Source organism: Lissotriton helveticus, chromosome 9, assembly GCF_964261635.1.
Source record: "Lissotriton helveticus chromosome 9, aLisHel1.1, whole genome shotgun sequence".
NCBI lineage: Eukaryota > Metazoa > Chordata > Amphibia > Caudata > Salamandridae > Lissotriton > Lissotriton helveticus.
The window spans coordinates 396,069,824-396,085,507 of NC_136070.1; the positions used below are offsets into that span (position 1 = coordinate 396,069,824).

The 15,684-nt window shown below is 42.7% G+C and overlaps 1 protein-coding gene across 2 annotated transcripts in view; it reads right to left on the bottom strand.

The window, feature by feature from the left end:
• Positions 1-15,684, bottom strand: part of CCDC85C (coiled-coil domain containing 85C) — a 335,280-nt gene that overhangs the window by 174,359 nt on the left and 145,237 nt on the right. The window lies entirely within an intron of this gene.

Consider the following 15,684-nt stretch of genomic DNA (forward strand, 5'->3'; position numbering starts at 1 on the left):
GGAACTTGTTTCACTTCTAAAAGTTTGGTGGTCATCTCCAGTGAGTTGTTTGCCCTAAAAGCAAAACCTGCCTGATTAGTATACAAGCATTTTAAAGGGAACCTCAAGATTTTATTCCATACATCAATTCTGCTTCCCCACCACGATCTCATAACTGAACACAAATTGCAACCTTAACCAGTCTCCTAAAATTGCCCACACTATATGCTGTGCGCAATGATCACAGCAAGTGTTACATCTGCACAGAAGGCATGAGAGCACTCACTCTGCTGGAGCTCATTCTGAAAATTGGTTCACTTGCGTTTGATAGGATGAAACCATCTCAGACTCCCTGGAGAGAGCAATAACACCAGCCAGAGCAGAGCTGCATCTTCATATCCTTGCAGCGGTTAAAGCTTTCGGTTTGGAGTTTTCCTTTTGGAAATACAAAATCTTTATATTGGTCTATACAAAGAAAATCGAAAACAGCAAATGCAATTCCACAACCTGCAGATGCTTATTAAGTGCATGTAAATTTCCGTATGATACTCGAAACAAGTAGAGCCACATGCGGGTTTGACCTATATTCAAAGATGTCCATGTATCCAAGTAGAAGTCGGGCAATTTTATAAACACGTTGTGGCGGCCATTCCCAGGGAATTTATTTTGAATCTTGGTAGGGTAGAAATCTGCTTTAATTAAACTTTTCAAGATTAGTAGGCAAGACAAGTGAGAACAGGGAAGGTTGTTGTTAGGGTCCCCAATCGCTGAACTGGCCTTACAATTTTTTTTAAAACCACTATGCATGCTCAAACATAAAAATATCACAAGGGATAGAGGTTACACCTACTGTATATTTGGACGTATAAGAACCGTTTTATATTATTAAACGTTAGACAACTACTTTGCCATCAATAAACCTCCCTGAACCTCTCCTCCAACACCTTCACTATTACATCCCGTGTTAGATGCTTGAATTTAAAACACTTATTTTTAATTACAAGTGCCACCCAATAGGGAGGCGAGAAATGGCTGAATAATTAGATAACCATGACCCATCTTGGCATCCTGTATATTTCAGGACAATATCTGCTTACATTTGGCTTTACCTGCATCTTCTTACGGGATGCACACCAACTACTAGTCTTAGTACTCTTGGATGTATTGCTTCATCACGTTGTCTGCTGTCTAGGGATGTAAACATGGTTAAGATTGTCTACAGATTTGTCACGCCAATTGCTGTATATTCCTTTCTTTTATTCTTTTTGCTTTACCATTGGTATGCTTTTTTGCCATGTGTATGTTTCTTGGAATACGTTTTTTTGCAATATGCGACATGTATCCCATTTTCATTGCTGTATTTTTCTATTGAAAAATCAATAAAGATTTTGAAATTTAAAAAAGCATTTGGTACCACATTATACATTTTGTAGTGCTTTTTCTTTTTTTTTTAATAGTTGAATTGCTGGGAAACAAAGATACTTATTTTGAAGTACAGCTTCAACATGCTTTTGCAATATGTGACATGTATTCCCTTTTCATTGCTGTATTTTTCGATAAAAAATCAATAAAGATTTTGAAATTTAAAAAAGCATTTGGTACCACAATATACATATTGTAGCGCTTTTTGGTTGAATTGCTGGAAACAAAGATAATTATTTTGAAGTACAGCTCTTGTATTCAACTTGTAAAGAATCCGATTTCCAGTTACAAAACGCTAGTGCTGGTTGCTTTAATAAGTTTTAACATCAGTAGTTTAGTCGTGGACCTGAGAGGTATACAACAACCAGATTTTAGTTCATATGCTTCAGAGTCCTGAACAAGACTTCCTGGGATACAGGCAGAAACTCGTATTTTATTTATTTAGATAGCTTATCATTGAAAGTAGAACATTAGCCAATAACCGAATAGGGCTGAAATCAAAGGTAGCTTACCAGGTAATGTGTACAAGTTAAATATTCAGTGTTACAATTAAATTAGTTTTATTCCACGGCTTCCAAACCTTTCCATGCAGCACTGGGGAAAATGCTGCTTATTAACCGGGTAGCTATTCTTTCCATTAAACTGTGTGTGACACGAGTACATTTTCCAGGACAATGAAATGGGCCACTAGGTATACAGATTGACATTCGCCACAAAAGTAGCCATCATTTGCCACGTCCTGTAGTTATGGTAGTCTGAATGCAGCAACTTGAACCTGTGACAGAAAGAAAGTTTCATGAAGAGGACTAATGAAATAAGGAAACCAACTGTTTCAGCTCCTGCGCGCTCGTCTTTGTTAAGTCGCCCTGAGGTGATCAGTGAAATGGAAAAGTGACAAATGGCAACAAGGCGAATTGCAAAGACATCAGCTTGTAAGTGGGAAAACTACAAATAATACAGACCAATTTCCTGTCCTGACACCCCTCACACATCTCATTCTGCCAACAACAATTTATTTTCGTAGTCTCCGGGCTGAACCCCTGCATAAACTTTCACCAGGGCTTGGCTACCACAGGGGATATGGGCTGGGCAACGGGATTTTTTCCAGGTTAAAATGGGCTGACATATACCCTAGCCTACCCTATACCAAAGTATGTACTGAGTGAGAGTAGCAGACACTTTTCTTTTAGGCATAAACATTATCTGTACAATGCCTGAATATTTCATTATTTTAGCATCAGCAGAGCATGTAAAACCAATGTTTTTGATCTCTCTCTCTTCCATAATAACAATACATAGATAAATATATATAGATAGGTAGATAGATAGATATATATTACACAGAGGTTGCCACTGTATAGTTATAGATAGTACCACTTTTACATAGGAAATATATTTTTTGCCTTGTTAATAACTTAGGTGCACTTGAAAGGTTAATCCACCTCAGCTTCTTCCTGGAAAGTTTTGGGGTGAGCCGTCAAGAAGCAGGGTCTGAAAAACAGAGCCCCAGAACACATTTCCCCAATGCAATTTTCCATAGGAACTTTACAGTCAAAGTGGCCGAACAGAATTACACCAAATTTGGTTATTTAATGTCACAGAGAACTCCTCTGAAAAACTTCCCTGTTATTAACCATTTATATTTTATATGTAGTGACTGGTTCAGTATATATGTATGCATGTGTGAATAGATATATGTATGTATGTACGTACGTCCCCAAGACCTGTTGCAGAAAGAACCTCAGAAACCACCTTAACTGGGCAACATCACAACCGAAGTCTATCATCAGTGCATGTCCCTTAGCAGGCCTATGCTTCTCGAGGTGGTCCCAACCACTCCACTTGTTTAGGGCAGTCGGTAATTGGGAGGACCAGCAGAAGCAATAATATCAGGGCAACCTGAAATCCGCAGAGCCATAGGACATGCCTACACTTTCACCCAACCACCATCAAACATCTAAAAACAAATTAAAAAACACAATGAGAGGTCATGCTTACAACGCACAGAGATCTGGCATCTGTCACTACGACTGGCGCTGCACAAACCCTATAAACTATGACCATAATACAACTGCCAGGTATCGTGGATGACTTTAATGTAGTGCAACCCTGTAGGTTCCAAAGTGGCCCAAAGAACAGATTCAAGAATTATTTGGATTTCAAGTAAATAACCACAACAGTTCGCTGTAGGGATTACATGCAATGCAGTCCAGCCCAGCGAACCTCTCTCTCTCTCTCTCTCTAGTCCGCCTCGAAGATTATAAAGAATAGTGGCCTCAAACTGCAAGAAAAAGCACAGTAAATGGTTCAGCGATCACACAAACAAAACCTCATGAGGGGCTTACACAATATCTTCCCATGCAATAGCTCCCACTCTTGATTCCACCACAATGTAAGCACTGTAACCCAAACAGGCTAAAAGCACCACTTTTGACACTCGTGACAAATTCCAAACAAAACACATTCCACGCAGGCCACACTACAAATACAACATCCTTCCACAAAGCACTCCCCTACAGTGCAGCACTGGCACTCTGCTCCTGCGACTCGCCAGTGAGAAGACCTGCTATTCAAATGAATTTACAATTACAGTGCAAAGTTCGAATTCCCTGTTATTACCACATTACAGTGTAAGTAACCTAGGAAAAGAAAGCTTATAGTCTCACAGATTCCATGTCACAATGGCTTGACCAAGGAAAACAACTCTACTAATAACTGTGAGGCTTTTTCAATGTTGTACTTCATGGTTCTAGTTAAATGCCTTTGCTTGTAACTACCACACATGACAAAGCAGCATGGCACAACCCTTATATGCATATGTACAGAGTGCAATAAACTATTCCCAGCACTTTTACTTCCTTGCCTATTTTTGGCTCTACGGTGTTCGCTTCATGAGATTGGCCTCTTTGAACCATTGTGAAGAGCCATGAACAGACCGCTGCCGCAGCACTGAGAACGCCCCGCTCCCCGCTACTCCGGCTGCTTTTGCAATTATGAACAGGTTAAACTGACCTGTCGGTTGCCCTCAGTTTAGTAAGCTTCTTTTCTGGCCTCGTGATGCTTTAATCTTAGCAACATGTGGTCATGTGACCAACAAAAAAACCTGAAGCCGATTACAGGATTTCCAGTCGCAAGCAAAGGCGCGTTTTACACGTTGCAAAGGCTCCATGCGCATAATCCAGTCTTACTACTATTATGGAGTGACCCGCTGGAGATAAAATACAGAACCTTCATGCTCTTGAGCGCACAACACAGAAATCGGATCAAAATATTTTAATGAACTGCACAAGGCATTATACATAACTCAATGTGGCTAACACATCCTTAAGCACGTATTCACTAGTCTGTCTAATATTAATTGAAAATCCTCTCAGTGCCAGTACAGAATAAACTTTAAGAAAAAACTGAAAGAAATTCTGCATGAGCTCTTTCTTACAAATGACATTCTTTGGTCCTTACACTCCAGTAAGTTTGTCCTTGGCTGCCCAGATCTGTGCTGGGGCCAGTTGAGACATAAATAAAGGACTTAAACTTCCGAGTCATTATTTATAAAGCATTCCAGTCAGTGGAGTTTGGAAATCAGAATTATGTGGCCGGCGGCTACTGGTCTAAAGTAAATGTACTACTGGTCCAAAATGAGTTTCCAATAAGCAACTGTCCACTTAGCAAAAAATACGAAGTCACAAGTGCTACTAAATAATACAAGTGAAAGTTACAGCTGAGGGAAGCAGAATTTAGTCTCTACCGCCAAGAACACATTAGGGGTTAAAAGTTTTTTTGGGTACTTACGGGTCAACATCCTCATGGATTCCCTGAAACACATAGATATTGTACTGTGAAGTTATTCACAAACATGATACTGATCTTGAAGGACATTCAACTTAACAGGTCTACGTCATCATCTAACAGTTTGCTTGGTCTCCATTTCTCTCACCTGAAAACAATGTCTTCTTAAATAGACACATCTATTTGGTGCGGCTGAACAGATGGCCACTTCCAATGATCCAAAACACGATTTTGACCATGTGTTCCCTCCTCAAAAGATGGGCATCTTATCATGTAATTCCTCTTTCGTCACTGATTGGATGAGTGACTTCTGTTACCAATTTTGTGGGGGTGGGAGAACTGAAAGCACTTATAACTGAAAGGAAAGAATTCCACACAAGGCTCGGTAAAGATCATGCAGCCTCTTGGTGGAATTTATATCACCCGAGACATCAGACAATCCAGCTTGTATAGATCCAGAGCACATACCTCCTGGTCAAGACCCACACAGGCCTTACATCAAAATTATTATATCTGCTACATCATCCTTTGTAAAACACAGACAACGAAATAGAAAGGTTTCAAAATGATTTGCCCCAAGTTGGCACGGTATGTCCAGATGTAGGTCCCTTGCTCACTTTGCCACTGGATTCAACCTATCCTGGCTGATGAGGGGTATTACCTCAAAACCGGTCCTAGGACGCTTGTTTCCGTGCCAGGGAAGACCTGGCTTGGCAGTTTGGGCTGGGCTGTTCCCGTGAGGCACAGGGTCAAGGCTGATTTGATTATGGCTGTGTCTGAACTGTGGTGGCAAAGTGAGCTAAAGAACGAGGATGGATTCATCCCAGATTAGTGACTCGGTGAGTGTTTCAGCACTTCGTCCATCATCTCCTTGTGTTTGCTTCAAAATGATTCCACAGCATCTCCACTTAAAGTGGGGGATACAATGGGGACATTGAGATGTTTCCTACTAGTGTTGGAATGGGGTGGCCTCACAATGGTAGGTTTGAAGTGCACTTCAAAGATCATTCTGGATTAATGTATTCTTCCTCTGATACATACCCGCTTAGGTCAGATTAAAATAGCTACTGCCATGCTTCCCATGCTCACAGTACAGTAAACTGGCTCTCACACAAGCGTATGCCGGAGCCTTAATTGAACCCAGTCATCTCAGACTTGGGCCCGTCTTTCCAGAATCCAGTAGGCCACTATCTTTCTGAAGGAATAAGAGGTCATCATCATGGTCTCCTGAAAACGAACTACAAAAAGCAAATTGTGCTTCAAAAACTACTGAAATACCCTCCAACCAAATACTTGCACACACACAAAAGCAAGCCTAGCTCGGTTATTCACTCCATAAAGACACAGCGTTCCCACCTAATTTGTCAGAGCTTTCTGACCGATACCTTGCATGTAAAATGTGTAACTACATACATAAAAGTAAAATTAAGACCCTATTTCAAAAGTTGCACAAACAGGACCCTGAGCACCATCCCACGCTCTGCAGTCCGATCGTGTATAATATATTCTACACTTTTGGGCTTCCTGAGGTCTCAGCTGGTCAAAGTTGTACAGAATGTCCAGGGATATGGAAATGACTATGGAGTTTAAACTTCCCCGTCTTAGCCGTTATGAAAATAAACATTTCTGGAATGTTTAGGACTGTCCACATTTCACAGCTCTCATAGCAAACAACACATGTGAGCTATGATCTCCTGCAATTCAGTGTGATAACTCAGGGGGCTACAAGACTGATTATATAGGGTCACGTTATGGTCAATGGGATGGCTCAAATGGCATCCACATCAATTACAGGATCACACCTCCAGGTAATCGAAAATGCCTCGATCACTTGCATTATAGAGGGTTGCAGGTAGTAATTCCATCAAACTAGCCTCGGCGTTCTAAAGTCTTTAACAGGAAAAATAATTGTATTCAAAATTAATCTTGAATTAACTGGGCACAAGATAAATTAATCCAAAACTAGACCAATGATTAAAAAATGAAAAGATGTAAATGTGTCCAATAGGCAAGGCAGGTCGGAAATGTACGCACATCATCAGATCAGCTATCAAAGCAGCACGAAATTCAGAGGTGTGCTCTCCTCCTTCCCCTAAAAATAGAGCTGGCTCTGTGAGTCACCCGCGGCTGCAGAAACACTCGTTTTACATCCTTCTGCTTCTGCACTTCAGAAGAACGAGGTATAGAGAATTCAAAGCCAGAGCTTGCTGAGCCAATATGTGGGAATGTATGTAATGTCCTCTTGAACCAGGGCAGCCCAGGCCTTTCAGCAGGATCCTGCTGTGAAAGACCACTCTTTTCTGGCATCTCAATGCTACCATCTGTTGCCCCTCCAGGCATATAAGAACATCTGTAAGCCAAATAGATTTGTTGTAGGATGCGGGATCTCTCCTGGGCTACTTGTTCTGTGGCCTGGGGGTGATGGATCCGAGAGGAAGCGGCCATTTGGACACCTTCTCAACAGCCACTGGCAGAACACCGTGGCAATATCAGTAGAGGCCTCACGCTACCAAAACTTTAATGCGATGCTTCATAGAATGCTCCAAAAGTAAATGCCGGAGCACCCGGTGACTTCCTCATACACGACACTCTGTGATGCTACGGATGGAATATTTAACAGTTTTATATGGCGCTCATTCACTGTGAAGTATATGGGTGATTTACAATAAAACAGCAATTTCAAAATAGCAAAACGCATTAATATAGAAACGAGTGAATATTTGAACAATTGTAGTAGTTCTAAAATCCAAGGTGTGATAGACAACTTAGCTATAAATCAAGAGTAAAGATTAGCAGTAGTAAAAAAAGGTTAAGTAAAGAGTGGTGGAATAAGAAAGGCACTAGAGGGCATTGGGGCTACTTTACGATGTCCACACCTGAATGCAGGAGAAACTGTTTATGTGTATTTATGTTGCCACTGTCCCAGTCAACTTTTTCGCTATTTGCACTTTCAGTCCCTCCCATTAACCCCTTGGCTGCGGCGGCAATTCCGCTGCAGCGCTAGGGGGGAGGGGGGGGGGCGTACGGCGCTCCCGTACTTGTGACGGCACCGCTCCGTCACGAGCCTCGGGTGGGCTGTGCTTGTGACGGAGCGGTCCCGTCATGGCCCCGCCCGCTCAATAGAATGAGCCGCGCAGGCGCAAAATCGGCGCTGCGCAGGCGCGGCGAGCGGGGCGTGACGGAACCGCTCCATCACCAGCACAGCCCACCCGATGCTCGAGCATGGGAGGGGCTAAGGTACAATGCAGTGATGTCATCAATGAGGTTAAGAGTACAATATGTGAGATCCTAAGCAATGCGTGGCAGGGGCACAAGACAGCGCTCATTAAACTGGAACTGGTGGATTTTAGTGTTTTTCCAGTAGGAGGTCAAGACAGCGACGCACCAAGCCCTTACCTTCACCGGTGCGCAGTGTGGGCTGGCCAATGTCCCATGGGGGCCCAACCCTCCACCCCCCATGGAGACATAACCCTTATTTATTAGAAAACAATTTGCTGAACCACGGTACTCCTGCAGAACCACACAGGAGGGCCAAACTGGGTCCCACAAGAGTTCTGTGGTATCTCAGGGGCCTTGCTGAGTTCCACTGGAGTATCATGGACCCACTACACTAAATACATCTGACCACAGGGGAAGTCCCTCTGGGACCCGTACTCGGACTCCCGCTCAGAGCCAGATTGGCAGAAGCGGGCATTGGACAAAATTGCCAAGGCTGCTTTAGGTTCCCAGTCCGCCTCTGATCCCACCAAGTCTTTTTTTGTTTTTTAACTACAGGGCACATCGACAGAGTCCCTGTAATGGCGGCTGCAACATTTCGGTTGATGATGCAACTAGCCAATCCGGATTCTCTTTACCTATCCCACTGTCCGAAAAGAACCATATGGTAAAAAAGCCCTCTTCGACATTAAGATTTCTCAATTTTTTGAATTTGCGGTACCTCAGCTTTTCCATGGGACCAAGCGTCCAGATATCACTAACATTTGAACATTTATTTCTCGAAAACCACTGAACAGATTCACACCAAATCACAAAAGCATGCGGAGTAAAGAACTGGCTTTCTGCTATGCTAAATTTGGTGCAATTTTGTTCAACTATGGGGAAAATGCATTTTGAGACCCTCAACCCTTTTTCTCTACACCTGCTTGATAGATCACTCCAAAACTTTCCAGGATGGAGCGGAGGTGGAACAATGCCAATGTGTAATGTAAATATATATGTGTAGCGATTCTGGCACAATGCTTTTTAGGCTGTGAATAGCCTTTCTCTTGTTGCATTCTGGGACCTGCAACCTGCAACTTCCATTTTAACTTCGTAAATATGGGCTCAGTAACTCCAGCACAGAAAGTGCTGTTAGGTAAAAATACTCACATGCCCTGAATCTACTTGGCAAGTATGCATTATGACCCACTCGGGCACTGGCAAGTATGCATTATGACCCACTCGGGCACATAAAAGCTAGCATTTAAATATTACCTCCCACGTACCTTCTGTGAAGGTATTCACATATAACTCGAAGTATGCATACTTTGCGCATTTAGTGTCCATAATGAACCTACCCAAGTTATTCATTAACATATATTAACCATAACAAGTACTTTGGACTGCATGTGTCAAATATGCTCCTAGTCACCTGTTAAAGGTCCATGCTGGCTGAGAAGTTACACAAGCCACACCAGCTGTTCGAGATAAGAACAGATAGCCATACCTTTAACCTATTCTATCCGCCTCCAATAAACGTTCTGCTATGCAGTCTATTTTTTTTTCTTTCTTTGCAATAATACTCCGTTCATTCATGATTTCGCAACAGGTAAAAATTCAGAGCGTTGATAAATACCCTTTCATAAATAAAAGCAAACTTCAAATTAATGAATAAGTAGTTGATCACGGTTAACAAACAATATGTCCATATCACGCAATAGCAATACTGCTGAGTGAGGAATAAACACCTGCTGATATCAAGGGACACACCTTGAAATGCCAGAAGTAGCTCGTACATTTCAGTGTTCTTCAATTCTTCTTACATTTCCTATGCAGAACACCACTGGCTTTTTAATTTTTTTTATTTACTGAAACGCGGTCTAAATAGTCACAAGTCACATACAAGATTACTCGGAGAAACTGAAATGATGAAATTGCCCCTGTTAATTAGCATTTTCTAAGTAACAGTACCATGAGACACAATGTTATTTTGTGAAATTATTGAGTTCTGCATTTTTTCTTGACAGTAAAAAACTCAAGACAGAACAAAAACCAATAGCAAGGGGTAAAGGACCTTCAAAGAGCCTCCCAATGGACTTGCTCGAAAGACACTGCAGCAATGAATACAGAGACTATGCACGTTAATACTGGAATCTAATAATATGGATTAGTTGGTTAATACACTTGCTACAAAGATCTCCTTGCAAACTACAAACCAGGTAATAGTACAACTTTTATTATTTACAGCACTATTGAGTTCCTACCTGTGGGATAAGGCACAGTATAGGTAAGAAATGTCAAATCCAGAAGATTTCACCTTTGGTACCTATTGCCATGGTCATTGAAGCACAGGGTTTGGTGAAGGGGGGGGGTAAGAGAAGCAGCACACATGGGCGAGCGCATTATGGGGAGAAGAGGAGAGAAGCACAGGGACGACAAAAAGCATCATGGAGTGCAGAGAAGTACACAAAGGAGAGAGCTGGAAAACACATCCACTCCAGTGGAGTGCTTAATCAGAAAGCAAATAGCAGTGCTTGAAAAATCAAACAATGAAAGAACACAAATAATGTGAGCATACTCCAGGGTAGGGACAAACACATGAAGAGGAAGTAAAGTTCGCACAAGTTAGCAAATGAGAAGCAAGCAAATGACAGTAACAAAGCCAACCAAACGTAAGCAGTGGGGTGGCTCTACACTCACTGCAAATACTAAACACATTTCATTGCAACTGACAGCACATACACTGTTTAGTAGGCAAGACCGATAAAGGTTACTTAAATAAAGCATGTATTCCTTTGCCCAGGTCTTGACTATCTCAATTACATGTTCAGAAACAAAGTATCTATCTGCCAGGGATAGCTGAAGCTGGGGGCGTAGCCATCATTGGTGCAGCAGGTGCTGTCACCGGGGCCCACCGACTGCTATAATTTACTACTCTAACTGCAGCCAATGAGCCATTTTCGGTTTTGCACCAGGGACCATGGCACTGCCAGCCACGCCACACCACTGGCTTAAGCACATAAGGAGGCCCATCATTTTAACCCCCAAAAAAATGGAACGTAAATGATGCCCAGGGCAGTTACTAACACTTCCTATATTTGTTTTTCACTGCTTTAGGAACAAATAACAGGACAACACTAGACAAGCACAGCTGCCTTTCACATTCTTTTCTCCATCTTTCACAGGTCGTCAGAGGGGCTCTCGTACAGTACTTTGTACCCGCATGGAAAAGTATACATTCTGCCTCCATTGTTTGAGTGACAGAGGAAGGGGAATTTGCCGGTTTCATACAGTATCTAAAAGTTTGCAGCATCTGTAGGTTTTTTTTTATTCTCAAATAAATTACCCCAATGTGTCTTCTAATGACCCAATATCTCAATCTCTTCACAGCAGCGGCTACTACCGAATGAGGGTGGTAAAGAGGGGGACGTGGGGGTAATCAGAAGGGGGGGGGTTAAATGAAGAAAACACTTACCTGAATACCGCTGTCAACCACTTCCCCTCAGTGCTCTCTGCAGCAGGAAGCACACAGCCTCACAGAATCCACTGGCCAATCACGACGCTGCCTTACAGCAGCGCTGTGATTGATCTGAGCACCGAGAGGGACTGGGAGGCTGGGCATGTGGTCTACCCAGGTTGTAATGAACATGCAAAGTGCGCATGACTGTTTGGCTGGCCCGAGACGGCCGGCCAAAATGTCATGCGCACTTATGGTGCAGCCACCACTTCTTCTCCCTGTGATGCGGGGAGCCCCGCCCGGCCACAGCAACCTGGCTTTAACAGCAAACTCAATACAAAAAATAAAATGATAAGAACGGAAGCTTATTAATCATTTTATTTTTCTGTATGGAGCTTGCAGTTGAAGCAGTGGGAGCCACCGCTGTCTCTTCCCCATCTCTCAATCTCTTCACCACCTCTATACTCAAGGTGCCACCGGGACTGGCGCAAATACCAGATTCCAGGCGTAACTGCGAACAGACAACAGTGGGTTTAGTGACGTTCTTGCCTGAGACCCAATTGCAACAAGGACAAATGACTGAAAGTCAACCTCTGTGCTGTTCACAGAAATGATGGGCCCTGCGTGTGCTTTAACAGGCAATTCACCTTCTCGTCCTAAGAGCCCATATCCACATATGTGCAACAATACACTGTTGTGTGAAAAAACCTCAAAGCTCGTTCTGGTTACCAAATCACACATAGCCATACAAAAAAGCATTCATATTTGGGTAAAATTTGAGGCACGAGTCTTCAAAAAGGTACAAAAACTGTAAGATTATCTTAAACATGTTTTTCAAACTTTTCTCCCCATTTCCACCTTCTTTGTATTATCCAAAATATATTTGCATATTCATGACGCCCCAAAGGAATGCTTGAATTCCTTTCTTTGTTGGAAACCCCTAAATCGTTTCCATTCAAGAGCGTAAAAGAATAACAAAGCTTGCTGACCCACCCCTTTTTTCTGAGAAAATTCATTTCAGTGCCAAAAACGAAAATGTTAACTCGGCCCTGCGCCCGAAGGACTGAGATCAGTTCGGTGTGTGGAGAGGATGAGAAATCTCTCGCATAATGGCGGCCGCTTCCGCCATGTGGGGAAGCCAGCGGTGGGGTGATTACCTCGATTAATCAGGTCTTGGAAGATTATAACATGCCTTCCTTCCCGATAAAAGCGGGGTGGCCTAGGATTAATATGACGTGTAATGACTGGACAAGGCAAGCGCCCGCCTGTCACTGCCCACAGATCACCCGCTCAATCAGGAGGCGTACACATGCTCAACAGATTCCTAGTCAACAGCAACACAACACAAAAGAATAAATGTTGACTGTGGAACTATAAGTCCAGTTTAAACACGCACTGGCAAATCCACAAGGCTCTCTTGCTTTTTTAATGGGTTTTGTCATATTTTTGTAAAAACTTTATTTTTGGGGCCCTGACCATTATATAAAAATAAAAAAATACACTGGCTAAAAAAGCTAAATATGTTTTGCATATCAAAGTACACTTTGCTGTAGGTTTCCTGGCTACTCAAGGGAACCACTTTTGTGGATGTTCACTCTGTGAGCTCACAGTGATGTTAGCCAATGTCTGAAGTGGGTAGACCTATTGACCCATTTGGGATGCAGTAGTGGGCATAAGAAAAATGTGAATAGCACTACTACATACCAATGGATGAAGAGGGCTGGCTGATGGCCCCTGTAAGTGAGTATATATGCACACATTTTGTAAAATCAAAATGTCTACTGGCAGACCTAAAAAGAGTACTCTGCCTGTACATGTAAAGTTCAAAGGGATAGATTGTCTACACACGGGGACTCTCTGTGTACTGGGCAAATGCCAATACTATATATAGCGTAATCTGTAATTCTTGTGGTCTTGTAGTGTATTGGGTGCCCTAGCACACGACTCTGAATTTCCACCGCAATAGTGAGTATGGGTTATCCTTGCTAACATGTGTAATGTACTGAATGTTATGGTTGTGATGTGAGAACACATGAAGAAAAAGGTGATTTATAGGTTTCTCAGGGTTACAAACTGGCCACATTTTAAGTGATTTTTTTCCTCACTTAGTCTTGGGAGCAATACCCATCCGAACTGCACAGACTTAGCCAAGCTAGGGAGCTACATTCTATCCATGGGGGTTTTCTACACAATTTTGCTGAAGAATGTTAAACAAGCCCCAAGTAATACAGCCAATTCACACAATCTAGCTATTCACATGACCTATTTTCGTGGCATCTTACTTCACTTCTGATTGTCACTTTGTGTCATATTTCCATCCTGCCTGGTCCTGACAGATTCTCAGGCATACGTAGGGGCGGGTTGTAGAACATTTTAAACTTAAAATCCTTAAAATCCTGTGCAATCCCACAGATCGAGATATTTTACAGGTTCACACAGCAGTGAACTTGCTCGTTGTGGCTGTACTTATATGTTCACACAGCAGAACGTTTACACCACTCTTACAGGTTGAGGTCTCATAGACAGGAGGGACAATGTCAATAAAGATGAATCAATACAGGTGAGGAAAATCCTCTCCAGGAGTCATGCCACAACAGCGACAGAACCAAGAAAACATTAAAAGTAAGACTCCTAAACTTGACCCAAGCTGAGGTGTGGCGCCGCGGCCAGGGCGACTGACGCTGGAATCTGGCGACCACGGTTCGATCCCCGGCACCATGTGACTCTGGGCAATAGCTCGCTTAATCTTCCCGACGGCCCCCAGCGCCTAGAGACCCTTACGGGTGATTGTGCGCTTTACAAATGTGGACTTTACTTTACTTTATATCCGCTTTAAAAATATACTTGTAGATGCAGTAATTTTGACCCCACAAAAAATGCTTGTTCTTTTATGGCAATCCTCACTTTGCTATTAAATACAAGCGTATTATTTCAGAAAAATAACAGTTTTCAAAACAAAAGATTGGCATTTTCAGTTAAAAAAAATATTCTAAAATGCCAGCAAGTGGTTTTTAGTAAATACATTGTTTGCTGCCTAAACACAAACTTGTAATTTTCAGCAAGTACTCCTCTGTACTACTGACACAAACTGACTGTTTTTTCTTGCAACTCCTGTATGGAGCACATTGAGGAGCCAAGGATGGCCACTATACATGAAGAATACCAAATGTATGCCTAGGACAGGCACCACCATGCAAATTATGCCTACATTATGCCAGAGTAGGTGTGGCTATTCCCAGAGGAGGGCATGGGGGGCACACACTCACCCAACCCCCACACATACACACAGTTATCAGGACTTCTTTTTGTTTAAACTTGCCCTAAATTGTGCTCTAGAACCGCCACACCCCCTCCAAGATCTTGCTCCTCTGCTCACTGTTACACTTCTGGTTCTTGATATGTGCATTACAAGCTACATGCACAACATCCGAGTAATTGACAGAGCAGGGCCTGAATCAATGCCATTCACAATGTGGTTGTCTGTGTTAATCGCTCGGTCAGCCTCGCTAAGTGTGGAGACAAGGCTTGTGGAGACAGGGTCTGCCATTGTCTGTAGTGGGGATGCACAGAGCTCTGTGGGTAAGCTAAAGATCGCAATGTCATAGCCTAGCTTTGCACAGAGCACAAATGTTTTGCTGCCCAAAATACACAAGTGGTGAATTACCAATGGGGCGCTAGGCCTATTTCCCCCGATAACTCAGAGGCAGTGGAGCTATGTGGAACTGGTCTAGATTTTTGAGCCATCAGAGCATATCTCCGTGCAGATCAGGAAACACCAGCAGTCAGCAAAGCCCCTTTACTTTTTTGGTCTGGCCTCAGCAGCCTTAAGTTTTTTGGAGGGA